The sequence below is a fragment of the Loxodonta africana genome, chromosome 22 (assembly GCF_030014295.1).
Source record: "Loxodonta africana isolate mLoxAfr1 chromosome 22, mLoxAfr1.hap2, whole genome shotgun sequence".
In the NCBI taxonomy this organism is placed as follows: Eukaryota; Metazoa; Chordata; class Mammalia; order Proboscidea; family Elephantidae; genus Loxodonta; species Loxodonta africana.
The window spans coordinates 49,286,630-49,314,137 of NC_087363.1; the positions used below are offsets into that span (position 1 = coordinate 49,286,630).

Consider the following 27,508-nt stretch of genomic DNA (forward strand, 5'->3'; position numbering starts at 1 on the left):
CAACAGAGCTTCCAGAGTGAGATAGACTAGGAAGAAAGGCTTAGTGATCTACTTCTGAAAATCAGCCAGTGAAAACCCTGTGGATCACAACAGAATATTGTCTGCCTTGCTTGCTTTGGACACATCATCAGGAGGCATCAATCGCAGCAGGAGGACCTCATGTTCGGCAAAGTTAAGGGCCAGTGAGGGCGAGGACGAGGGCACAATAGATGTAATGATGGACTCGAACATGCCGGTGATCGTAAAGATGACACTGGACCAGGCAACATTTCTTTCTGTTGTACATAAGGTGGACATAAGTCAGAGTTGACTGGAAGGCAGCTGTCTATCTCTGTGGTCAGATGGGTCACTTCATGTCAGCCTGAATTTCAGACGTGGTGCTTCCTTTCCCGGGGACGCTTGCTTTATAAGGACTATATTATGTATTAAAGGGATTTTAGTCAAGAGTAGAGGCAACCAGGTAGTCAGGCCAGAAGGTTGGATCTTTTTCCGAAGAGGCTCACTGTGGAATCCCAGGCACTGCACACACAAGTCTTCCATTTGAGGATGTGTACTCACTGCGGGGAGGGGTGGAGGAGCTGGGCTGGGGGTGTCAACACAGCCCTGGTCTGACATTTTCTTTTGTGAATTTATGACTTGGCTTTCTCTTGGCTCTGCCTGCTTGGCATTCTTATTCAAATCAGCCCCAATCAGAGGGGAGTGCACATCAGTCAGTCAGATGAGCTGGCGTGTGTGGGCTTTAATTACTCTGTGCCTTTCGTTCATACCCAAAGGAAATCACGGCAGTGGAGGATCCGGACTATATGCCCAAAGAAAGCACTCAGTGAGTAGAAAGTGCAAACCCTGTGAAATGCGATGGAAATCTCCATGCACAGAGACCAAGGCAGGTCGTGTAAACTTAGTCAGGTGACTCTGGGGCCCAGCAGAGAACTTCCAAGCTCTCAACTACTGAAGAATACTACCTTTTCCCAGGAATGTTATTAAATGGGTTTGCTATGATGGGTAAGCTTCACCAACAGAAGCCCTTCTAATCATAGGCACATAGCCTCATGTGGTCCAAATGGACTTTAACTGGCACACAGTCTTATCATCCATCTGAAGCCTGAATCCCCACCGTGTCATTTCTGCAACCACGTCTGCTAATGTCTGTTTGGGGGACAATGACGGTTTAGCGGTAGAATTCTTGCCTTCCATGCAGGAGACCCAGGTTCGATTCCTGGCATACACAGCCACTGCCTATCCCTCAGTGAAAGTTTGCGGGTTGTTATAATGCTGAACAGGTTTCAGCAGAGCTTTCAGACTAAGAAGGACTAGGAAGAAAGGCCTGGTAATCTACTTCCAAAATTTACCCAATGAAAATCCTATGGATCACAATGGTCTGATCCACAACCTATCACAGGAATGGTATAGGACCAGGCAGCATTTCCTTCCATTGTACATGGGGTCACCATGAGTCGGGGCTGACTCAACAGCAGCTAACAATAACAACAACGTCTGCTTGAATGTCTCCAGTAGCAGAGTACTTACTTGGTCTATTCCATCTTTGTTCAGCTCTCTTGGAAAGTTCTTCCATAAAAATAGGAAATCGTTATTTCTGTAGCTTCCACCTTTTGCTTCTGCAGCCCCTTTTGGACCATTCAGAAAAATACTTATATTCAGTAAACATTGAGAGCAGACACTTGTATATATATCTCAATGTTTCCCCAAATTCAATCATTCATGTACCACCTTTACAATGTTTTATATCTGTGCACTGCCTGTAATATTATCAACTTAATATTTTCCCTTTAATTGACTGACTTGTTTTTTAACTTACATATTTAGTTTTGCCCTAAGCAAAGTTTCCTGTGAAACTATGGGTTTGAAGGGCTAGTATTATTTAATAATGCATATAAAAATAAATACATGTACCACATAAAAAGGAGTCCCTGGGTGGTGCAAATGGTTGTGTGTTCGACTACTGGCCAAAAGGCTGGTGGTTTGAACCTACCCAGAGGCTCCTCTGGAGACAGTCCTGTCGATCTGCTTCTGAAAAGTCACACCCTTGAAAGCCCTATGGAACAGTTCTATTCTGCATAGGTGGGGTTGCCAGGAGTAGAAATTGACTCAACAGCAACAACCACTACCACCAACGACCGTGTAAAATCATGTCTTGTATCATTAGGTGTAGCATACCATACTTCCACACACTCTAACACTGCGTTTTCCTATTTGAGTTGGAATCAACTTGATGGCAACTGGCTTGGTTTTTTGTTTTGTCCTATTTGAGGAAACCCTGGTGGTGTAGTGGTTAAGTGCTATGGCTGCTAACCAACAGGTCAGCAGTTCGAATCCATCAGGTGCTCCTTGGAAACTCTATGGGGCAGTTCTATTCTGTCCTATAAGGTCGCTATGAGTCCGAATTGACTCTACAGCAATGAGTTTTTTTAATCCTACTTAATGAAATGAAATAAACTGGGAGGGGAGAGCATTCATGTTTATTAACATTACCCTACTGTGTGCCAGATACATGGTAGTTCTGTGTCTCAGTGAATAGTTTAATGCTCACAATAATCCTTCTGAGCTCAGTGTTATTTTTATACTCGTGTTACAGATGACGTGGAAGTTCAGAGAGGAAAAACACTTGCCTAAGGTTACACAATTAGTGAATGAAAAGGTGAGGATCTGAACTCATCATATCTTTGTGTTTCAAATGCCAAGCTTTGTCCACTGTACCACAAAATGACCAGAAGTTCTATTTGCCCCAGAAAAGAGCCATTTCCAATGGCCTGGTGCCTTTGCTTTATTGTCAAAGCCAAGGAGGAAGAAGACATCTCTGTCTCCAAACAGCTTACTGCTAATTAGAACAGTTGTTCATTCTTTAATGAATGTTCCTTAACGGTCCAAATAGAAAGCTAAGTTGACAGACATAAACATGGCAGGTGTATCTTAGGCACAATTTCTTTCTGCTGAAAAATGTCATGTTCTGTAATGGAGCCCAGGGCATACTAGACAGAAATAACAGACATAGATATAAAAAGTTGGGATGGGGTGGCGGCAGGGACAGGAATAGTTTCTCCCCAGCATCCCTAATTTAGTCCTTTAGACCTTTCATGTGCTACTTTGGAAGTATGTTTCTGTATAAAGTAGTGGGGGCAGAAGAGGGTGGGAATGAGAGAAAAGATAAGGACAAGATGGAGGAATTCTGTAGGAGCTCTTTGCTCATGCAGGACTAGGGGAGAACCATGAAAGCCACCAAGATCCTCAGGTAAGAAGAGAGCTGTTCCTCAGGTAAGAAGAGAGCAGTTGGAACCACTAGCAGCTCCTGGGGAGAAAAGACCTGGTGAACTCCTCCTGTAAAGATTACAGCCTAGAAAACCTTATGGGGCAGTTCTATTCATCTTCTGGGGTCACTATGATTCGGAATCAACTTGATGGCACACAACAACATGTGGTATCTAAACCTGGCAGCAAGATGAAATCACCTCGGTACCTCTTAAAATGCAGATCTCAAGGCTCTACCCCAGAATCTCCCAGGCTGGGAGTGTGTGTCCTTTTAAGAAAGGTCCCCAGGTGAATTGTCTAGAGCCAGAAAAGCATTTTGAGAATCACTGATCTTGAGCAGGAGTTTTCAGCCTTGTTCATGACCCCCCGAATCTTTCTTTTCAATGACATTTGTAGCAGGACCTTATTCTCTAAAACAGAGAAAAGTGGGGCTATTCTAGATCATGAGTTAGCGCCCTTAGCTGCTAACCAAAATGTTGGAGGTTTCAGTCCACCCAGAGGCACCTCAGAAGAAAGGCTTGGCGATCTACTTCGGAAACATCACCCATCGCAAACCCTATGGAGCACAGTTCTACTCTGATACACATGGGGTTGCCGTGAGTTGGAATTGACTTGAAGGCAACCGGTAATGATAATGGGGAAGAAAGGAGCCTCAAGACTCAGCTACATCTTACTTTCCTCTGCAATTCCTGCTATGTCATGTCAATACTCCAAGGCTTTTAAAAAATTATCTTGAAAACTAATGATCTAGAAAAAAAGGTATTGAAAGTATCTTTTCTCTACCCATGTGTGGAGGGCTGAACAATAGCCAATATATTTCCATGTCAAATCCCTGGAACTGGTGAATGTGACCTTATTTGAAAATAGGATTTTTGCAGATGTGATTAAGTTAAGGCTTTTGAGATGAGGAGATTACCTCGTATTATCCCACCCACTACTGTCGAGTTGGTTCCAACTCATAGGGACCCCACGGGGATTCCAAGGCTGTGAATCTCTATGGAAGCAGACTGCCATATCTATCTCCCCAGGAGCCGCTGGTGGTTTGGAACTGCCAACCTTTCTGTTAGCAGTTGATCACTTAACCGCTGCACTACCAGGGCTCCTTGTATCCCAACCAGCCCGAAAGGCCATCACACATGTCTTTATAAGACAGAGGCAGAGGGACATTCAAGAGGGGAGAGGAAAACACACAGACACGCAGTGGAGAAGGCGGTGAGAAGATGAAGGCAGAGATCAGAATTTTGCAGCCGCAAAGCCCAGGAATTCTGGGGTAGCCACCAGGAATTAGAAGAGGTGAGGAACGGAGCCACCCCAAGAGCCCTCAGAGTATGGCTCTGCTAGATTTGGGTCTTTTGGCCTCCAGAAGTGGGAGAGAATAAATTTCTGTTGTCTTAAGCCACAAACTGACAGACACGTGGGAGAATCTTAAGCCACCAAGCTGTGGTGATTTGTTACAGCAGGTCCTAGGAAACCAATACACTACGAAAAAACAGTTTTGAAAAAAATTTTACAAAGTTTCTTTAGCTCCTCTCTATGAAAACAATTGTTGATTATTGTCATCGGCCTCCCCTGGTAGAAAATGGGCCCAATACTTAAAGTTTTGGACAATCATCCAAATGGAATCAGAAATCTTGCCTTCTTTTCCCCTTAGGGGAAATGATAACTCTCTGTCATTTCAGCTGCCTTGGTTATCAAGTACTACTCTATCAATTTAGACTTTGGAAAAACTATTGTGAGTGAAAAGATCCAGATAGTTTCAGAAAACAAGCTCCTTTTCCAGTCACATTTTCAGCTCCAAGGACTGTATTTTGTTTCTGTGCCACTAATCCATTTATGTAAATTCTGTCTTGGGGAAATGGAAACACAAATGGCTTGGAAAAGGAGGACTCTTTCTGCAGTAAGAGATAATGTACCTTTTTATTTTGTGGGAATTAAGCTATTAGAAAAGTACACATAATATAAACATTTAAGCCGTTAAGTGGTATTTGATGCAAATCAATAAATGAGAAGGAAACAGCACTTGCAGAAAAATAGATTCACTCTCATAGAAGCAGTAAGGCCACTTCCAGTCTGTTGTTATGGACAGAATAATCAATAGGAAGAGCTGTCAGTCTCAAAAAGGAAACTCCAACAGGTATGCTTAAGTTTTAATAATTTCTTGAGTTTGTGTAGAAATTTATGGTTTGCAAAATGCTTTTTGTGTCCACTCTCTCATATCAAAATGGTGAGTATACAAAATAGGGAGTACCAGTGGAGTTTAGGAGGTGAAATCAGGTCTATTGCCAAGATCACGTAAGAATAGGTTCAAGACTAAAACCCAGATCTTCTGGTTCCTAGTACAATGACGTGAATGTTTTGGTTCTAATGGTTCTAGGTGCTAAACTGGGTTAGAGGAGTTGAAGGATTGCCTGCTGATGAATACTGAGAATGTGAAGCAAGTGGAATATCATCCCCTTCTAAAGTTGAGATGAGAGACGTGGAGGAGCCCAGGTACACAAAGACAACCATGGACTCTGAATCACAGTAAGCTAGTAGGTTGTGGGGTCTCGGAGACATGTCCTAAGACTAACACAGAGAATTTGGTTTAAGGCTCAGAAAGCTGTGGCTAATGGCTGTAAAGGACAAATGTTTGATGAATTAAAGTCAAGCCCACTCCTTCTTGCAGCCCAACAATAGGGTAGGATCATGTCCACAAGGTTTGGAGACTTCTGTGATCTGAGGCATCTCAGGACATTTTCTGGTGATTCTCCCTCGGGACAGTTCCTTGGGACTTAGAAGGGCCACATTCCCAGGACCAGAGGATTCTCCCAGGGGCCATAATACTTATCTTTGCTCAGGACTCTTTCCATTTTGATGCTTGTTTTCTCATGGAGACATAATTGGGAAATAGTGGGTTCTAAGAAGGGATGTAGACCAATGGAATTCTCTGCTGGTCCTACAATAGAAGCCCAGATGTGAGCTCAGAATTGAAGACAACTCCATGGTCTCCTGCTACATTGTGAGGAAGACATATGATGGATGCAGAAGGGCAGATGTGGCCTGCTTCTCTGTGAAACTCAGTTGTGAATGTGAGAAGGACAAAATGTCCATCCAATGGGAAGCATGTGAAGTAAGTTCTTTTATTTTGGGGGAAAAGAGACTCGATCATGCTATCTCAAGGAGCAAAAGGTTTATCATATGAATTCTTATATGAATAAGGTAGACAAGAATATTGGCCATGAAAGTTGGGCCTTTTGAAGGATTGCATATGGTTTGGATATTAGAGCCATAGAGTAGCTGCCTGATGACCTGGGTGTCACACTGCTCATCAGCAGTGCGAGTAACTGATTGCTACTCCTATCCTCTTCTCTTCCTTCTCTCTGCTTCTGTGATTCCTGACAGTAGAGACTGCAGGAAACAGAAAAACCAAAATAAAAAAGAGATATCATGATTAGTAAAAGTTCTGGGACAGTAAAAAGAGCATCTCCCCAAGGGGTAAAAGTACAGGCAGGTAGGTGTCCAGTCAACTGACTCTCTGAATAATAGTAAGAAAGATTTTGGACCAAGAATTTGAGGAAATGAAAATGGGCAAGCTACAGATTCAGACTCCGTTCACAGTTGCTGAGAACTGAGTGGGGGCTAGGCCCTGTGCTTGTTTAATTTTAAAGCTAAAAGCAGAATTCCTTTTTAGGAGAGACTTGTTTCAGTTTAGGGAAATGCCTGGATGGATGGTTTCCCTGGGTGTAAGAAGTCCTCCCCACCCCACTTTGAATGGGCCAAAGCCAGATAAGATCTGAAGCTCTGTGTAATGAAGCCAGTGAATTTTGAATTTCCAAAGGGTGAGGTTATAGATCATGTAATTTAATTCTCACACTTCCCTGTGAGAGAGATACCATCGTTAGCTTCACATTACAAAAGAGAAAACTGTTGCATCCCAAGGTTTAGTAACTTGCCCAAGGCCACACAGCCAGCTAGTGACAGAGATGAAATTTGAACCCATCCTGTTTGGCAGCAAAACCTGCACGCTTAACCATTAGGCTGCACTACTTAGAAACATTTCCCTGTTTGTGTGTATTTAATGCAATCACAGAAACAAAATCTTTACTGTCCCTAAGTAAGTTTCCACCTGGCTTAAAGAATCCAGTTCCCCTTTCGTATTTGTAAGTGGCTAGCCTGGTTCGTAGAAATACAATCTGCACAGAAATCTTGCAGTCAGTCATCATGAAGGAACACAGAGCATCTGCTTCCTCCTCAAAGAGCCGGGGTATCAGCAACAGGAAAAAAAAAAAAAAAAGAGGCATCCCAGCTGAGCTTCTTCCAGACAGCCTTATATTTTTAGCTTAGATTTGAATTGGAACTGTTTTATGATTGAGAAAGTTTATGGATAACTTCATGGATAAGAATCAGCATTAAGCCAATCCCCCAAATATGAAGATTGATCCGGTCCCCACTTTCACACTTCTCAGTAATTTGTGATAGCAGCCAACTACACCGCACACTGTCTTTCTGACCCTAGCTACCTGGAACTAGGGCTGATCATACAGGGTGAGGAGACATCGTCCTTTAGACTGCCAAATGGGCAGATGCCAGCCCCAAGTTTGGGAGTCCACATGATGCCCTCGCTTTCACTTGTTGGCTCCCCCTCTCCTTTGGGTTCGGGAATTCATTGGGACTACTCACAGAGCTCATGGAAAGTACTATACTTATGATTATAGATTTATTATAGCGAAGAGATGCAAGAATGAGGTCTGGGAGGGTTCCCAACGCGAAACTTCCATGTCCCAAAGAATCCACTACCCTCTCAGACGTGTGGATGTCTTTCACCAACCAGGAAGCTCTCTGAGCCTTCGCATTGTGAGCTTTTATTAACCAGCTAGTCTTACAAGATAGGCTAAATCATGCCTCCTGAGGCTAGTTGATATTGGCCTCCTAGGTCAGTCTTTTCTGGTATGGCCAGCCCTCATTCATTAGCACAAATCCTCTGTTGTGGCCTGGAAGTCCTAGACCAAGGCACCCTGATTATCCCAAGGGATATTTTTTAGGACCCAAGTACAAAGGCCACCTTACTTTGGGTGAAGCTAAATTCTTTACCCCACAAAGAGGGAAACTGAAGTTTAGGCTGTTTTTGAGATAATGCAGTGAATTGGAATCTGATGTGAAGGGAAATTACTTATAAACAAAAAATAGGAGAGTCTGTTTAGAGAACTTAAGCAAATGTATCATAAGTTTGGACTGGGCAGACCATTGCTTGAGTGAACTTCTTAGCTACTTTTAAGCTTATCGACAGACTTATATCCCTCAAGTAAGTGGTAGGGATGGATTGAGTGTCAAATTCCATTTGTGGCCAGGACCATGTGCTGGGCTCAAAAACCAACAAAAACAGCCTTTGATTTACTTCCTCTGTAAGCAAATAGAATTTGATTTACACATTCTGAGGCTCTTGCTGCTAGCCAAGCAACTATTACTAGAGCTGTCAGCAGCAAGATGTTCGCGTTGTGCAAAGCCAAACAACTGCGTTTCCTTTGAATTTAACAGCGACGGAAGGCAGGAGCACTTTCTCTCCATATACTTTGCTTTAAATCTAGAAAAACCTAGAGATATTACACGCTTGCCTGACTTTGAAAACAGAGGATTCCTGTGGAGCTTCTTTCAAAACCACAAGATGAATTGATAGTGTGTGTGCTGGGATAAAGGGAACAAATAGACCATTTCCAAATGCTGTTGTAATGACTATAACTAAACTGTCTTTAAAAGCCAGACTAGTCAAAATAAGTGCAATTATTTATAGAAATAAGTCATATTTGTAGGAGAAACAGCCCTGAAATGTAAGCTGGAGAAAGCAGAACGTATTTGTCTATGTGCATGTGTGTTTATTTGAGTGTCAGTCTTCAAAGATGGCAGTTATCTGACAGTGCTTGCTTAAATTCTTAAGAAGATTTTTCACTGTGGTATATATTAAATAAAAGAAGGGAATGAAATCTTGTCACTGTTGTACAATTAAGGATGCAGCCTGTACACTATACCCAGGGTGATGAAAAACATTCATTTCCCTATGTGTCTACGTTCCCTGCGTGTCCCTACGTTCATAGACCTACGTGTCTATTCTTAGCTCAGCGGGAATGTCTTTATTTATTTATTATCTTCATAATAACCACTTGGTCCCATTTAGCTCCAGGATGCACTGATATCATTTTAAAATATACAGAATTAATAACCACTTAAAAATCCCTCGGAGGCCTAAAATTTTCTAGTGTATGTGAATCCTTAAAAAATAAATGCAGGGAGGTAGGATAGAAGGAAAAAAAAAAAAAAGAAATGGAAAACATTAAACTAATTGGACAATGTGATAGCTAGAGTGCTGAGTCCCTCTTTTCCTCACTTCATAAATGACCAGCATTGCACACTAAAGTCCTTGGAACACAGTGGCTGGTCATTAAATATTTGTCTTTCTCTGAAACAGTTGGAAAAGACAACCTAGAAATTGAGTAATAATGACCATACCATTAACTCTTATTTATATATACTTCGGAGTTTACAAGGCAAATATTACACCATTATACCTTAGTGGCTATTGGAGATTTGTCAGACAAAATGTGACCAGAGTTTGATGGGGAGATGGAGTGGCAGTGGGGAGAGTTGGCCTTTCACTGGGAATGTTGTTGTTGGTGGTTGTCAAGTTGGCCCCTGACTCAGGGTGACCCCATGTGTGACAGAGTAGAACTGTTCCACAGGGTTTTCTTGACTGTAATCTTTACGGAAGCAGATCGCCAGGACTTTTCTTCTGTGGAGCTGCTGGGTGGGTTCCTTTTGGTTAGCAACCAATCTCAAACTGCTTGCACCACCCAAGCTCTAGATCCTTGTATATCCCTTGATTTCAATCATGATTTTTTCCAGTTGGTTCTTAACTTTTTGGGGTCATGAACCCTTTTGAGAACTAAATAGAAGCTATGAATTCATTTGTTAGAAAAATAAGCACACAATAACCAAAGCTCTTTCTGTACTTTCAGGAGGTTTGTGGATGTGTTGCAGGCCACCACCCATGGACTGGCTAGGGGTCATGGAAATGGTTTAATAAACCCTGCTTTAGAGAATTTGGCCACTCAGTGCTGGAAAGTGCATAACAGACAGCTAAGAGATCATGGGTAGGGATCTTATATTTCTGTTTATCACTGTGAAGTCCCTGGGTGATGAAAATAGTTTATGCTTGGCTTACTAACTAAAAGTTAAATGCTTTGAACCCACCCAGCAGCACCGTGGAGAAAAAGGCCTGGCAATCTGCTTGTAATAAATATTACAGCCAATAGAACCCTATAGAGTAGTTCTACTCTGTAACACATGAGGCTGCCATGGGTTAGAATGGGTTTTTGGTCTGCCTGGTGCCCTCCCACTTTGGGTGGCTCTTAGTAGGTGTTCTGGAGATATGTATTTGGTGAATGGATGAAAAGACTTTCAATTTCTATGAAATGCCTTTCAACCAAGCATCTTGAAATATTAATATGATAATCTCTTGATTATTCAAGGCTGGTTTTTGTTTTGAGGAATATCGGCAGACAATATTCAGTTTGTGTCTGTTTTTCTCCCTGCTGTGTCATCTTGTCTTATTTCTAAGTACATATGGAAAACAAATTGGTTCTAATATCTATAGAGAGCTTTGTGACTTTGAGCAAGTCTTATTGCTAAAGAAGGAATGCTAATGTTAACATCTCTCCCAATCCCACCAGAATGGTTGGAGAAAGCAAATACATCCTCTCCTCATTTACTGATGTGGTTAGGTTCCAAAGACCAGATCTTTATGTGAAAATGGAGGATGACCACATCAGATCACAAAATGAAGGATGGCTACATCATTACATAGCTGCCAAATTACATCATTACATAACTGCCAAACTACTGAGAATCATGCTAGTGTTACTCTCACCTCACACCTCAGCGTTTGTTACTCCAGATGTACGTTGTTAATGTGCAAAATAGTTGGATGGTAGATTTTTTACTATTGTCATAAATGTGAAATGTTGGATAACAAGATAATAAGTGAGGAGAAGGTGTATATGATATGTATGTGAATTTCTTTAAAAAGGGCTATTTTCCAAAGCATTTTAGCCTGCCATTGGTGTGGCATCAGGGTAAGAGTTCACTCTGTTAAGTATAGTGGGAGAGATATACTGTATATTTTTAAATACTAAATGGTCAAGGTTTGGCCTGCCACATAGGTGATTCTTCAGGGCAGTATTTTATAGTGGTATTTTCTCAGGCAGAACTAAAAAAAAAATGATAGTAAGTTAGAAGGGCTGTCTGCCTAATATTGAAGCAGTGCCCCACCTCTTCCTACTCTTCTCACATCTTCATAGCCCTCATCATCATAGTCATCATCATCATCACTAACAGATTATTCCAGATTTCCTCACCAGGAAAATGCTACTGACTGTTGTCATATCCAAGACACTGTAAAGCTTTTTTGCATCATCTGTACTGTTGATTTGGAAGTTTAAGCTTCCAAATGTGCCTTCCAGGATGTCATTTATGTATTTACAACTGTAGTTGTTAAAACCGCAGCATGCGCCTTTAAATCACCACAGCCAAGAAGATTCCCCTTCTCCCTTCCTTTTTCTGTGATATGGCTAAAGACATTCGCTTTGGTGTAAGACAGACCTGGGTTTGAATTCAAGCTCTGCTATTTACCAGCTCTGTGTTCGTGAGTAAAATTTTAACCTCCTGAAAGTCAGTTTCTTTGTGAAACGGGGCTAATGGGGCTTATTTGTGGAATGGGGAGATATCCTCATAGTTATTGTAAACCAGAGATAAGATAATGTCTATAGAGCACTCAGAATAGTGCCTGACCATGAGAAAAACTTTATAACTATTAATTGCTGCTACTGTTGTCATAAGGCATCTGCTGGGTTGAATTGGGTCCCCCCAAAAGATATGCTCAAGTCTTAATGCCCAGTACCTATAAATGTGACCTTATTTGGAAACTGGGTCTTTGCAGGTGTAATCAAGTTAAGAAGAGGTCATACTAGGGTGGGCCCTAATTCAATGACTGGTGTCCTTATACCAGTACAGATACCAGTACCCGGTTGCCATTGAGTTGATTCTGATTCAGATCGACCCCAGGTGTGTCAACAGCTGATTTTTTAGAAGTAGATTGCCAAGCCTTTCTTCTGAGATGCCTCTGAGTGAACTCCAACCTCCAGCCTTTTGGTTAGTAGCCAAGCATGTTAACCGTTTGTACCACCCAGGGACTCCATATATATACTTATCATAGTAAAAAGAAAGGAAGAGAGGGAGGGAGGAAGGGAGAGCCCCAGAGATTGCGATAGCCCTTTCTCTTCGTGAGGCCTGTCATTGTTTTCTCCTCTCTGCATGCCCTGTGACAGCGATTCCTGAAAGTGGCTCTGGCAGGACAAGGCTCCTTTTGGTCCACACCAATTCTAAGTCTCTGTTTGCTAGTATTTTATGCTTCTTTATTAGACAAGTTGATGCATGATAAACTCTTAACTAATCTCCCTTTAACCAGCAGATCAACGAGTGCTTTCCAGCCCCTAAGCCTGAAGCCCAAAGAATACCAACTAGACACTGCTTTATTTCATCCAGTACTTCCATTCCCACCAGTGTAGTTGTATACTTGCCAGGAGTCAGATGTGTTGCTGCCTGTGTATTTATGCCAGTTGTATTTGTTATGTAATTACATACTTCAATTAAATGTTTCATAAGCTGATTTAACCTAAGTGCAAAACGAGAGTTGTTGATTCTTTGAAACCCAAATTGAACGTTTGGGAAAGTAAGATTGAGTTGCTAAAAAAAAATACTGTTGAGTTGGACTTGGGCAAGATAATTCTAAGAGGGTTGGGGGTGAAGATTGTTTCACAAGGGACTTTACATTCTTACCCTGCTTTAAAGAATTCCAAACTGGAAATCCTAGCGGATTGAGTTGTTCATGCAAGAGTATATTATTAGAGTATGAACTCTCATAAGTGGCCCCATTTAAAGTCCACAATAACAAAACCTTGAGCTTACATCAAAGATTAGAGAATGGATGCGATTTATGCATTGTAAGTTACAACAGAAATCTAAGGCATGTGTACATCATTTTTAATGATTTCTCAACTTGACCAATATTTTTTATTAACTGACCATGTCTGGTCACACTGAATGAGCTCTAGGGTTTCTGTTGCTCAAAGTGCCCACTGTGAAACCTGATTCACCCACAATCAGCAGCACAGGCTGTTTAGGAAACAGCCAATGATGGCGATGGGTCATACAGGTAGATTCACAGCCTGTCACCTGGTCTCCTGAGAGCTCATACTGTGAAGCAGGTGCTTAGGGCTAGGGGTGCAACCTATGGCCAAAGAAAATACATGTGAATGTATATCTACATTAGCTTATATATATATTTTTTATTGCTTTATATATATATATAACACAACATTTGTCAATTCAACATCTTTTACACGTGCAATTCAATTACGTTACTCATATTGTCCAACCATTATCCATTGCATTAGCTAATATTTTATGAACAGTTTTTCGTGCACTGCATTGTTCCATCTACCAACAACCCCTGTGAGATGGGAGTTATTGTCACTGTGTTATAGATGAGGCTGCTGAGATTTCAAGAAGTTAAATAACTTGGTCACGCACCAATACAAACATGGCTAAGATAAGTCCCAGACTTGTCTGTTGATTCAATGATAGCATTAACCTATCTGTTCAGTACTGAGATCCAGGTCCAGATACCAGTGTACTGAGCTTTCACCAACTTCGCCTAAACATTTGCAAGATTCTGATCAATTGGCTTAGTTACAGATGGGGAACTTCGTACAGACTGCTGTACCTTCCAGGTCAGGGACTTTTCAAAGCCCTACAGCTCCCGATGGACCCCCAGTTTCCCAACACTCTCCTGTGAAGTGGGCCGCAGGTGTTTTGTGAGCAAGTGGACACACCAAAATGTTCAAAGTGAGCCCTAGAATGGGAGGGGACTGCTATTGGCAGAGCATGTCATTTGTATTGTTGCAATACCTGCTCATTTTGGTGTAAGATAAGGGTCTGTTAGAATTTCCATTATTCCCCCTTTTCAAGGACATAATCTTTTGGCTAGTATTGTAGTCCCTAGGGTCTACAATTTTGGACATGGTGTGTCAGCTCAGCTAGCATTTCTCTATCATTAGAATCATTGTTGACTACTTCAAGTTAGTTTTGGACCATATACACAGGCTTGTTTTATGTTCCCAAGTCTGCTATTGTTGTTGTTAGTTGCTATCGAATCAGCTCCGACTCATGGTGGCCTTATGCATAACAGAACAAAATATTGCCTGCTCTGCGTCATCCCCGTGATTCTTGGTACGTTTGATAAATGTCAGGGAAAAGCAAAGTACCTTGACAGTTTAAATCAGTGTTTTGTAAGATTCTGTCCTGTGATTCACCAGTGTTAGAATTTCTGGCACAGCTTATGAACCATGCACATTTCTGGATTTTGCCTGAGATTGACATAATCAGATTCTGGAGTGCTGGAACCTAGATTACAAGGGTCCCCGATCATTATTATACTGAAGTCTGAGAACCCCTGATTTAAATGAATTACATGGAGCAATAAATATTCCTGTACTTTGGATGACAGGACATTTACATCAATGGTAACAAGTCAATGTTTTACATCTGTGATGGTTAATTTTATGTGTCAACTTGGGTAGCCTGTGGTGCCCAGTTGATTGGCTGACCTCTAGTCTAGATGTTGCTGTGAAGATATTTCTATGCGATTAACATTTAAATCAGCTGAGTTTAAATAAGGTAGATAACCCTCTACAATATGGGTGGGCCTCATCGCATCAGTTGAAGACCTTAAGAGCAAAAACTGAGGTTTCCTGAGAGAGAAGGATTCTGCCTCAAGACTGTAGCATAGATATCCAGCTGGAGTTACCAACCTGTCACCTGGCCTATGGGTTTATGGATTTTGGACTTGCCAGCCCCCTCAATCACAAGAACCAGTTCCTTAAAAATAAATCAGCCTCTCTCTAGCTAATATTATATGAACATAAAATATTCTCTCTCTCTCTCTCTATGTAAACATGCACACACACACGCACACATACCTTACTCGTTCTGTTTCTCTAGAGAACCTTGACTAATAAAACATCCTAATGTGGAAATGTAGCAAGACTTATGAGAAATAAAGATTCAGCTCAAACTAGGATATGTTTTTTATTTCGTGATAACCATTTGAAATTTTAAACAACATTTAAAGTGTACTTTCACTCATGAAACCTTCATGTAAAAACCTCTTCAATTTCTTATTTCTAAAAATAATTTTTCACTAACTGATCAATTTCTGTACTTTATGCCTTATCCTAAAGAAGCACATTGTCTTACTATCAATTTTATCTATTTATACATTCGAAAGTATGTCTTGAGACATCTACATTTCAGGAACTGTTTTAGGCTCTGAAAGTACAAAACCCAATAATACCAAGCCTCTGTCCTTAAGGGATTTGCATTCTAGCGTTGCAAGCTGATAAGTTAATTTGATATTATATAGAGATTGGCAAGTATTATGGTCAAAGTAAACAAAACTATGGAAGAGTGTAGAGGAGGAGGTGGGGAATTAGAAGATGGACAGGAGGCTAACTTTTGAGTAGAGGTTTGAAGGAAAAGTAGGAATGGCCAAGTGAAAATGGTGGGAAGGAAGGAACAAGAGCTAACTAGTGTGTCTGGAAAACCTCCAAAAATTTGTTAAGGTGGAGCAAAGGAGTGGTGAGCTGGTGATAGAAAAAGGAATGATTGAAAAGGTTGGACCATGAAGGACCTGTGTGTGTTGGGTAATTTGCCCAAGTTTTTCTCTGGAACAGTTTGGTGAAGGTTGAGCACCATTCAATGTGAAAGTCTATTTTTAAAAAAATAAGGAAGCATTCTTTCTGGTAATGTGCTTTCTAAACACTGCGTATTCTTACATATTCTTTTTTTTTTTTTTTGGAGATTCACAGCAATCTTTCACTGTTAAAGGCACTGAAATATCCTGTAGAAATATCTTTTTAACTTAGCATTTCCCAAACATTTTTGACAATGAAAGCCCATTATGAAACTGTGAACCTTTTCTTGAGTTTCCTTTGAAAAAGTCTGAAAGGATAGGTGTGGAGCAGTCTGGAGCAGCCTACAGGATAAGGGGTCAGTGTCAACCTCAGTAGTAACTCCCCTAACCAAAAAACCAAACCCATTGCCTTTGAGTTGATTCTGACTCATAGCAACCCTGTGAGTAACTCCCCTAAAAAAAGAGTAGTTAAAAAACAATCCCTAACAGTTTTAAGTTGGAAGCCTTACAAAGCTGCTGCTCTGAGTTAAGAACTGAGACCGCAGCAGGAGGAATGTCAAAGAAAATTGTACTGAGGGCTGTAAAAGACCCTAAGGTTAAGGATGCCTTTTTGGTAAATCAAAGTTTAACTTAAAAGTGAATCCTTGTAAAGGTTATACATATTGGTGAAAACATTAAAGACAATACAGAAGTATATAAAGTAAAATGTGAACATTTTAAATTATATGTATTTTCGGAATTGACTCAACGGCAACAGGTTTGGTTTTGGGTTTTATATTATAAAAATAGGTCATCTTCTGATCCCTGTTTTATGAGTTTCATTTTTACTTACTATACACTTGAGCCATGTCTGTACACAGAGCATTATCACATTGTAAAGGATTACTATAATTAATTTATCCAAATCCTCGAGAATTTTTAATGTTTGGTTATTTTCAATAGCCTTGCAATAGCTATCTTTCTTAGTTACCTCAAGAAAAAAAAACCAAACTTGTTACCATCGAGTTGATTCTGACTCATAGCGACCCTATATTAGTGCTGTTTTATCACAAATACCACAAGGGGGTGGTTTTAAAGAACTGGAATTTATTTTCTCACAGTTCTGAACACTAAAAGTACAAATCAGGGTCTCAGCCATGTCTGTTCCTTGTCAGAAGCCCTAAATGTTCTTTGGTTGCTTACCGATCCTCATATGGCATTTATCTTCCCCCAGGTGTGCACACCCGTGTCTTATCTGCTCTTTTTATAACTCAGAAGTGACTAAGTTCAGGGTCTACTCTACACTCATATGACTTCAACTGATAGATTGGCTACATTACATTAGATTGTATTATAAAAAGTGATTACATTACATTAGATTAGGTTACACCTATAGGTATAGAGGTTTGTATTCCAACACATATTTGGGAGGAACAAAATTTAATTTATTTAATGTGTATATTTTTGATATCTGTGTAACTAGTTTCTAGAAGTGGAAATTCTATGTTAGTTCAGGAAAGAGATTGCTAGTTGACTCGCAATATCCACTGTTTATTCCTTCTTTAATAACATAATTTCACATTTATTTTTGGTAGCAGTGGAGCTAGTTAAAGGAGTACATTTCCCAGGCTCTTTGCAGCTAGGTATAATATTTTGACTTAGTTTTAACTAGTGAGATATGTGCTCAAGTGTTGCCTGATTCTTTTAAGACATCCCCTTATTAAGGAAGGAGCATGCCTTTCTTTGTCTCTTCCTCTTTCATGCTGGCAGGACTTGAGCAGCCATCTTGGATCATGAAGTGACATGCCAAGGGCAAGGGAGCAGCAAGACTGAGGGCCTGGTCTCCTGACAACTTACAGCCACCATCCAGTGCATCCCTCTGGATTTCTTTTACGTAAGAGAAAGCTAAATTTCTATCTTGTTTGAGTGACTAATTTTTACTGTTAAAAGAAATTCCAACTGATTCAAATTGAATGCACATTGAAATTTTTGAAAATAATATCTAAATATTCTCCGAAGAGTGTGTACCATATACGCTCCCAGAAGAAGTGAATGAGATTATCTAGAAGAAAATTAATTAGAAATGGGGTTCCTCTTCCTTGGCGCTGCCTTTGGAAGTAGCAGCCACCTCCTGCTAGTAGCCTGTCTGCCTTCAGACCCCTGGAGGAGCCCAAGATTATCAAAAAGTGGACCTAGAAGTTCAATTGTCACCAATCAGAATGTTATGTCAAAGTTAAGCATAACTGGTGAAGGCCCAGAGGCACTGACAACAGGTGTGGAGAAGAGTTAAGGGCCAGATCTTGATGCCAAACAAAGCACATGCTGCCCAGTGGCTTCTACAAGTTCATAGTCCACACTGCCAAGGAACTGAAAGTGCTGCTGTCTGCAACAAACCGTACTGTGCTGAGATTGCTTCCAGCATTTCTTCCAAGAACCACAAAGCCATTGTGGAAAGAGCAGCCCAGCTGACCATCAGAGTCACCAATCCCAATGCCAGGCTGCACAGCAAAGAAAATGAATAGACAGTTTGTTTGCAAGTGTTATTTTTGCTAAATAAAACCAAAAAAACTTAAAAAAAAAAAAAGCTGAAGTTACTTTTATCATTTTTTAAAAGAGAATTTTTAAGGATTTTCTCAACTCCTGTTTTACAACTCTAAACATCCTTTGTTGTTGTGTGCTGCTGAGTCAATTCCAACTCATAGCAACCCAATAGGACAGAGTAGAAGTGCCTCATAGGGTTTCGAAGGCTATAATCTTTACAGGAGCAGATTGCCAGGTCTTTTATCCAGCTGACTGGCTGGTGGGTTCAAACCTCTGACCTATCGGTTAGCAGCTGAGTGTTTAACCACTGAGCCACATGGACTCCTTAACATCCTTTAGATAATAGTAGAGTCATATAAATTTAACAGCTGTGTGACTGTGACCCTGGGCTAATTATAACCTTTTAGATCTCTAGTTTCTTAATTTGTAAAATGAGATTAATAACAGTATTTTTGGGGGGTTATTAGGAATAAATAAGATAACACATATAATATACTTAGCACAGAAACTGATATAAGACAATAAATGTTAACCATTGTTATTCAATAAAAAATTTGGTATCTGTTTTTGTGAGCCATTGTATGGAATGACACAACGCCTATAATCAAGTAGCTCAATAAACTATCTGGGGATAAAGACATGGTCACCAATACTGTAACCAGCACAGTGAAGAAAGTGGGAATCCTAGAAAAGAGTACACCTTCACCAGAATTAAGGGAGGGAGAGATTAGTTCTGATTAGGGACAAAGTGTCAAGGAAGGCTTTAATGATGGGGAAAATTCCAACTGGAAGACATATCAGAAGACTTTTTTCTGAACCAGCAAGAATGGGAGCAGCAAAATGTTGGAATGGGAAGGCATGGGCTAGCTAGTGAGCTAGGTGGCTGAGGTACAAGGAATATGCTCTGTAAGTGTAGAGAGATAAGGCAGAAAGAGCCAGAACATAAAGGACTCTCAACAAATAGCTCGAGTGGGTCCTTAACTTAGTGGGCTTTTAGAGTGAGCAATGGAAGACGGATGATTGGCAGTGTGCTATATGGAATTTCATCTGCCATTGGTATGCAGCATGGATTGGACAGAGGTAAGACAGGAGGTAGGGAGTGGTTGCCTTGTCATAATGGGGACGAATAGGATTGCATCACTGCACAGAGCACTCATCGTTATAATTACCATTTGGGGAAACAGAGGCAGAGCAACCGTATGTCTTCTGAGGTCTGTAAATGTGTCAGTAATAAAACCGTTAGCAAGTTGCCTTTGATTCCTGCTCCTTATCCTCAGGGCAAGTTTGTCTCTTAGCAACACATTTTGAATTTGGCAGCACTCAAAGCTCTCTCTGAATGAATGAAGAAAATGGAGGGAAATGTGAAAGTTACTTTGATGTGAGGAAGTGTGTTTGCTGGGCATGTGCCGGATCCTCCAAGTCATGAGGAGCCAGTGAAATGCACCGTAGAAGACTCTAAGTTTAGTAAACTGGGTTCCCCTCTTCCTGCAATTAGGAGGACAGGGAAATAGAACATGGATTTAAAATACATAAATTAGGCACTAAGAATTACCTGATTTTTTTTTTTTAACTGGAAAAGAACAGTCAAGTATGAGAAATAATTTTGCAAAGGATGTAAACAATAGCAGTAAAGTTAATATTAAAGCAAAATAACCAATACCTCATCCTCATAGTCTCTCTTGATGTATAGACGTGATACTTCTTGAGGGCCTTTTAAATTGATTGGTCCATCACTTAGTATTGTATTATATGCAAGTAACTTGTGCTTTTATATTTTTTTCATTTAACACATGTTTACTGACAGTCTGCTGTGTGCTTGGCAATGTTATTAGGCTCCTGGGATACAAAGAAGAATATGATTCTGTCTTTTCTTTCTAGGCAAGGTACTGATAAGATGGTGGGAAAGTTACAATCATAAAGCACCAATAGCTGTAGATTATTTGTTAAAGGAGCTCAGAGAATGGAGTCAATAGCTCTACCTGAGAAATAGGTGAAGATTTCAAGACACAAATGTACTCAAGAAATATTTGTTGAGCACATGCTATGTGTCAAGTTCTGCCAGACCCTAAAGGATGAGTAAGAATTCACCAGATGGTGAAGAGAGGAAAGCCACTTCAAGAGAACAGCATGTGTGAAGATGAGAAATGTAGAAGAGCCTGGGGTACTTGGAGAACAATGACAATCACATAGTCAGAATATACAATGCGTGGGGCAAGGCGAGAGGAGGTTGGGAGTGGGGTGGGGCCCATGGGGATGTGGAGACCCATGAAGTGTTTTAAGTGTGGATTTAACATGGTGGGATTTGTTTTCCAGTTATTCTGTTGGCTTTTCATCAAGCCTAGAAGCTTGATGAAAAGGGGAGAGAGACTGTGAGTAGAAAAGCAACAATGATGAGATTCTTCTTGTATCTGTCCAGCTAAAGCATTGCCAGAGGGTGTATAGTGTTCTACATTATGTAACAAATAACCACAAACATAGTAGCTTAAAACAACATATGCAGTATTTCACAGTATCTTTTTTTTAAATAATGTTCCTATAGATAAAGGTTTGCAGAACAAACTAGCTTCTCATTTAACAATTAGTACACATATTGTTTTGTGACATTGGTTACCAACTCTAAGACATGTCAACACTCTTCCTTCTCAACCTTGGGTTCCCTATTACCAGCTTTCCTGTCACTTCCTGCCTTCTCTTCCTTGTCTCTGGGCTGGTGTGCCCATTTAGTCCCATTTTATTTTGTGGGTCTGTCCAATCTTTTACTGAAGGGTGAACCTCAGGAGCGACTTCATTTCTGAGCTAAAAGGGTGTGCAGGGGGCCGTGCTCTTGGGGTTTCGCCAGTCTCTGTCAGACCAGTAAGTCTTTTTGCGTGTGTGTGTGTTAGAATTTTGTTCTATGTTTTTCTCCAGCTCTGTCCAGGACGCTCTATTGTGATCTCTGTCAGAGCAGTTGGTGGTGGTAGCCAGGCACCATCTAGTTGTGCTGGACTCAGTCTGGCAGAGGCTGTAGTACTTGTTTCACAGTGTCTTTGAGTCAGGAGTCCAGGAATGGCTTAGCAGGGGTCTCCCTTAGTTGGGTTCAGGATCTCTCACAAGGTTGCCATCAAGCTGTAACCTGGACTGTTGTCATCTGGAAGCCCAACTGGAGAAAAATCTGCTTCCAAGCTCACTCAAAGGAGCCCAAGTGGTGTAATGGCTAAGCGCTCGGCTGCTAACTGAAATGTTGGCACTGCGAACCCACTCAGCAGCAGAGAAAGAACTGGCAATCTGCTCCTGTCAAGATTATGCCTAGAAAATGCTATGGGGCAGTTCTACTCTGTCACATGGGGCCACTATGAGTTGAAAATCTACTCTACAGCGCATAATAATAACAAAGCTTACTCAGGTTACTAGTGTGTTTTGTGTATGTGTATATGTGTGTGCGTGTGTGTGTGTGAGACTGTAGTACCAAAAACTTCAGGTTTTTTGCTCTCTATCACTCAAGGCTGCCTTTAGCTCTTAGAGTTCCTACCAGATAGCCTCCTCCATAGACAGTACATAACATGGCAGCTCATTTTTTCAAGACCAACAGCGGAGACGGAAACTCTAGAGCAAGTATACTAGGAGTTCTATGCAGTGTAATCATGGGAATGACATCTTTTATTCTATTGGCTAGAAGAAAGTTACAGATTCCCCTTCTCCCCCCAACACACACACTGAAAGAGAGGAGATTACACAAAGATGTGAACACCAAAAGGCAGGAATCATGGGGCCGGGGAGGGGGGGAGTCCCTTAGAGAGGTCCACCAGAGAAGGCATTGGAAGAGAAATATTTAAGGCCAACTCAAACATTATTTTATTGAACTTTCTAGTCTCAATACTTGGTACAAAACAAAACAAAAAAACTCTTTGCCTTTGAGTCAATTCTGACTCAGCGAGCGACCCTAGTGGACAGAATAGAACTGCCCCATAGGGTTGAACTGCTGACCTTTTGGTTAGCACCCGTATCACTTAACCACTATGCCACAATACCTGGTAATAGTGATTAATGAAGAAAATCAGCTTGATTGAGCTTCTTTGACTGATTGGATGTGAGGAGGAAGGAAGTGGAGAGGGGTTGTGGATGACTCTAGGGTTTCTAGCTAGGGTTAACTGAATGCTGATTCCATTAAACAGGACAGGAAAGTAAATGGAAAAAATGTTGATGGTTAACAGGGTAATAGGTTAACTTTGGGACACTATCCAGGTGAAGGAATACTGTAGAGCAGTTCCTAACCTTTAACTGAGTGTGGATCACCTAGGAATCTTATTAAAATTATTCTGCTTCATCATCATGGGTGTGGTGAGGGGCCAGGGACTTTGAGTTTTTTTTTAACAAGCCCACAGGTGATGCCGATATAGTATAAGGAACACATTTTGAGACTCAAGGCTCAAGAGCAATGGATTTCCAACTTTTCTTTTTCCCAGAACCATTAAAGAATTTTGAAAAAGTACCCTTTTGCAGATTTGTAATTTGACATCTAATATATTTCATTGTGTTTAAATAGTTACAAAGGGTATAATCTCCTGTGTGTTGTAGCTATTTACATTTTATAGTAAAACCCTTCTAAATGTATCCAAGATCCTATAAACCATAGTGATTTGATATCCATCATCTATTTAAAAATATACTTAAGTTTTTCTTAAACAGCCTAAATTTTTACATTATTCCTCTTTTTTTCATTGAACTTGTATTTCCAGCCACTTTTCCCACTAAATTTTATCCTAACGTGATACAGTTTTTTGGGGTTGAAAGCGATCATTCTGTTTGCTTAAACCTGTTGCCATGAGTTGATTCCAACTCATAGTGAACCTGTAGGACAGAGTAGAACTGCTGTATAGGTTTCCAAGGAGTGGCTGGTAGATTTGAACTGCTAACCTTTTGGTTACAAGCCAAGCTCTTAAGCACTGTGCCACCGGCTCTATCTATTTAGTTGCCCCAAAAACATCCATATAAATTGAGATTTTAAAAAATCAAAAATTTCATATGTCTATAAGGTGTAAGATTTAAAAATTTCTTCTGGATCAATTTATTTGTGATAATTAGTAGACAAATGGTCAAAATAACACATAATATAAATTTCAATAAACATTTATTAAATATAAAAAGAAAAATTGTATTGGAAATGTATCCCTTAATGAGATGGTTGGGGCTGGGTTTCTTTTTTAATTAGCTCATGTATCAAATGTATCAAGGACAAAAATTACTTATTGTTAGAATAAGATATGATGCAGTAGCAATTCTCTATCAGTTTTCTGGTTTTATAGATACAAGTGCTGAGTTCACATATATAAGTAGATGAAATAGAAGGAGGTTTTTTTTTATATAATAACAATATATTCTAATTCTAACCTTTAAAGATAAATGCCAAAAAATCACATAATAACATATCATCGAACTAATTTTTAATGATGTGTCCAATGACATGTTCATTAAATTATTCTTTAAATTTGTTGAAAGCAAAGAATTGGAAACCACTTGGTTTACAAAACGATTTGCTGCCCATTTGCTGGTGTCATTCATTTTCTTAAGCTTACTCAATTATTTCGAACTCTTCATTAGAGCTTCGTAGGTTTGGACCCCATAATATAATTCTGGATGGGTGAGAGCTATGCTTTTCTTTTGTTAAAAAGGGAGAAAGTGGAAATGGGGATGGGAAGAGAATTGGCATAATGCTGACTACAGGCATTTTTTAGGCAGATAAGATTTAGGATAAATCACACATGGAAACTGAGGATCTGAGAATGTATTCCCTTGAAACTCTTAGTGTCTGCAGACCCTTTAGAAAGCCTTTGTATAGGAGGGTACAAATATCCCAATTCAAAGACTGCTGCAGTGGAGATCAGACCATTGTGATCCATACAGTTTTCATTGTCTGATTTTCAGAAGTAGATTGCCAGCCCTTTCTTCCTGGTCCATCTCATTCTGGAAGCTCTGCTGAAACCTGTTCAACATCATCTGCAACCTATTGTGGGGACCAGGCAGTGTTTTGTTCTGTTGTGCGTGGGGTCACCATGAGTCAGGGGCCAACTTAATACAGCTAACAATCGTGGAAAAATGGAAATATGGATGTGGAGCTCAGGAGAGAGGCTGGGCTGAAGGTAAAATTAGGGGATAGATAGAAATGCGTGCATATTTAGAACTGCATCGGACCTGTTAAAAACACTCTGACGTCAAGTTGTTTCTGACTAATAGTGACCCTATAGAACACAGTAGAACTTCCCCACAGAGTTTGCAAGGCTGTCATCCCTACGGAAGCAGACTGCCACATCTTTCTCCTGTGGAGAGGCTGGTTGATTTGAACCACCGACCTTTCACTTACCAGTCAAGTGCTTAACCAATGTGCCGCCAGGGCTCCTTCTTGCATCAGATAACCAAAACCAAACCAAACATGCTGCCGTTGAGTGGATACTGAACTCGCCCCACAGAGTTTCCAAGGAATACCTGGTGGATTCGAACTGCCGATGCTTTGGTTAGCAGCCGTAGCACCTAATCACTACGCCGCCAGGATTTCCAGATAAAAAAAAATAATTCAGAATTTTTTGCATAAAGTCTGGATTGAAGATGTTGTCCTATGTGTAGAAAGAAGAAAAGTGATTAGCAAACCACAGTACAGAATGGAATTATAGGGATACTGAAAAACACAAGGTATCTTGAAACCCTTTAGGACATTCATTTGTACATAAGTAATTGATATAGGATTACAAACCACCCTTGTCTATTCGTTAAAGTTGGCTCACTGCTTGGCAACAGTTTGTCAGATTAATTTTTGTTACTGTATGTACTTTGTGTACCTGAGTTAATGAAGCCTCGTTTCTTTAAAAGAAAAAAAAATCTAGTTTGGCCCTTTTACACACTATGCCTGTCGAGCCCTGGTGGCGCAGTGTTAAGAGCTAGGCTGCTAAACAAAAGGTCGGCAGTTAGAATCTACCAGGCACTCCTTGGAAACCCTATAGGGCAGTTCTACTCTGTCCTATAAGGTCACTATGAGTCGGAATCAACTCAACGGCAATGGGTTTGGTTTTTTGGTTTTGACTCAACCTTTCTAACCCTCTTCTGTTGTAATCGGAAGTGGATAAATGTAGGTGAATAGTACTTTCAACTCCAAGGCGTTTTGATTCTATGAATCAGTCCGATTTTTAAGATATTCAAGAGACTGAGTCACACTTTCCTTTTTTACTTTTATTTTGGACAGATCCTTGGGAAGGCCCAGTCAGACCAGTTTAATGGGTTTTTAGAAGGAGGCCACGTGGGCAAGAGGGCCAGAACATCTGCCAAGACGTGGCCAGAATGCTCCTTACTTGCAATTTTACTAAGAGAATACTATCATCCAAGGCTGAGCAATGGCTGCTTTAGCTGAACGGGTAAAAGAAAGAAAACTTGCGGATTGCTAATTCTAAAGCTAAATAACCATTCTCAGAAGGAATGTCTTATCTGCCCCTGATATCTCCAGCTCTAGTTTGTGCCCACTTCTGTCATTTCTTTGTGCCTTTTCCTTTGTGGGCTGTAGGCTTTTGCCAGCCCTATTGGTATCTATATATAATCAACTACCTTATGACATTTAAGCTTAAGCAGCAAGATACTCCTGAGAACAACTGTGGTTCAATATTTTCCATAGAACTAATAATAATTCTGCTGCCTTCATAACTACAAAGAACAGCTAATGTCTCATGGAAAAAGTGGAGGAGATTGCATTTTCTCAGTACAGAATCATAGAGCTGGGATGGACCTTTGCTCCTATAAACCCATCCGAATTCTTTGTGCCATTTATCATGCAAGAAAGTTGAGGGGGGCACAGTGAAAAATTATAGGTTCTCGCCTACACATTTGCTGCAGCCCTCCCCCAACTTCTGTCCTATTTCTCCACTTCTGGCCTGATATTTATTTGTACCCTTACCAGCTAAATAGGCTACAGGAGCTGCTGACACTTAGAAGTCAACTGGGAGAGTAATCTAAGATCAAAACCCCACTGCTCTGCAAATCTTAAATGCAGAAAGGCAAGGCCGTTTTTGCCCAACATGTCAGTTATCTTTTCTTCATCTTCCAAAGTGTGCTTGACATTATGTAGGGGCTTAACCCTTAAAACTGGATGCCAAAGTTTGCATGTTTGTGCATTTTCCCCATAGCTTTCACTGGAGTCTTAAATTTCTCCCCAAAGGTAAAGAACCATTGATATGTGGGGTGGCTTTTCCCCATGGAATCTAGCGACTCTAGAGGTTGCCCTAGCGAAGTGCAGTATTCAGGATGCCTCTTCTCCCAATATGTTGAGACTTGGTAACTTCAGGTAAATAAGCGCCAAAGTTTGCCTCCTGGTATGCGTTCCCTTGGAACAACTCTTCTCCCTAGCTGCAAACAACCTCAACTGCTTTTTTCATCAAAATTTAATGGAAATCATAAGAATACTTTTTCAAAATCCACTTTGTGATTGGAAAAGCCTGTCTACATAATCTGATAGTAATTGACTAGTACCTAGGCTCTTGCCATACCTTCCAAACATTTACTGAGTTCTTGCTATGTGTTTGAGTCCCTGGGTGGTACATTTAAGTGCTCAGCTGTTAACTGAAAGGTAGGAGGTTCGAGTTCACCCAGAGGTGTCTGGGAAGGAAGCTTGTCAATCTACTTCCAAAAATTTAGCCACCGAAAACACTATGGAGCACAGTTCTACTCTGACTGTTTGGGGTCGCCATAAGTCAGGGTTGACTTGATGGTAGCTGGTGGTTTTACTGTGTGCCAGGCGCCATGATAAACCTTCATGACCATCATTTTGTTTAATCTTCATGAAAACCCTATTGAGGATTTTTTATAATTATCCCCATTTTGGATATTGCCATTATGGATAAGAAACCTAAGGCACAGAGAGGTTAAGGACCTTTCTTAAAGTCACACAGCTAATGCATGATGAAGTTCAAATTCATACCTAGTCAACCTGTT

At 40.6% G+C, this 27,508-nt stretch overlaps 1 pseudogene; it reads left to right on the forward strand.

The window, feature by feature from the left end:
- Positions 1-229: 229 nt before the first annotated feature.
- On the forward strand, positions 230-18,564 carry LOC100661820 (large ribosomal subunit protein eL32-like; annotated as a pseudogene).
- The last annotated feature ends 8,944 nt before the right edge of the window (positions 18,565-27,508 follow it).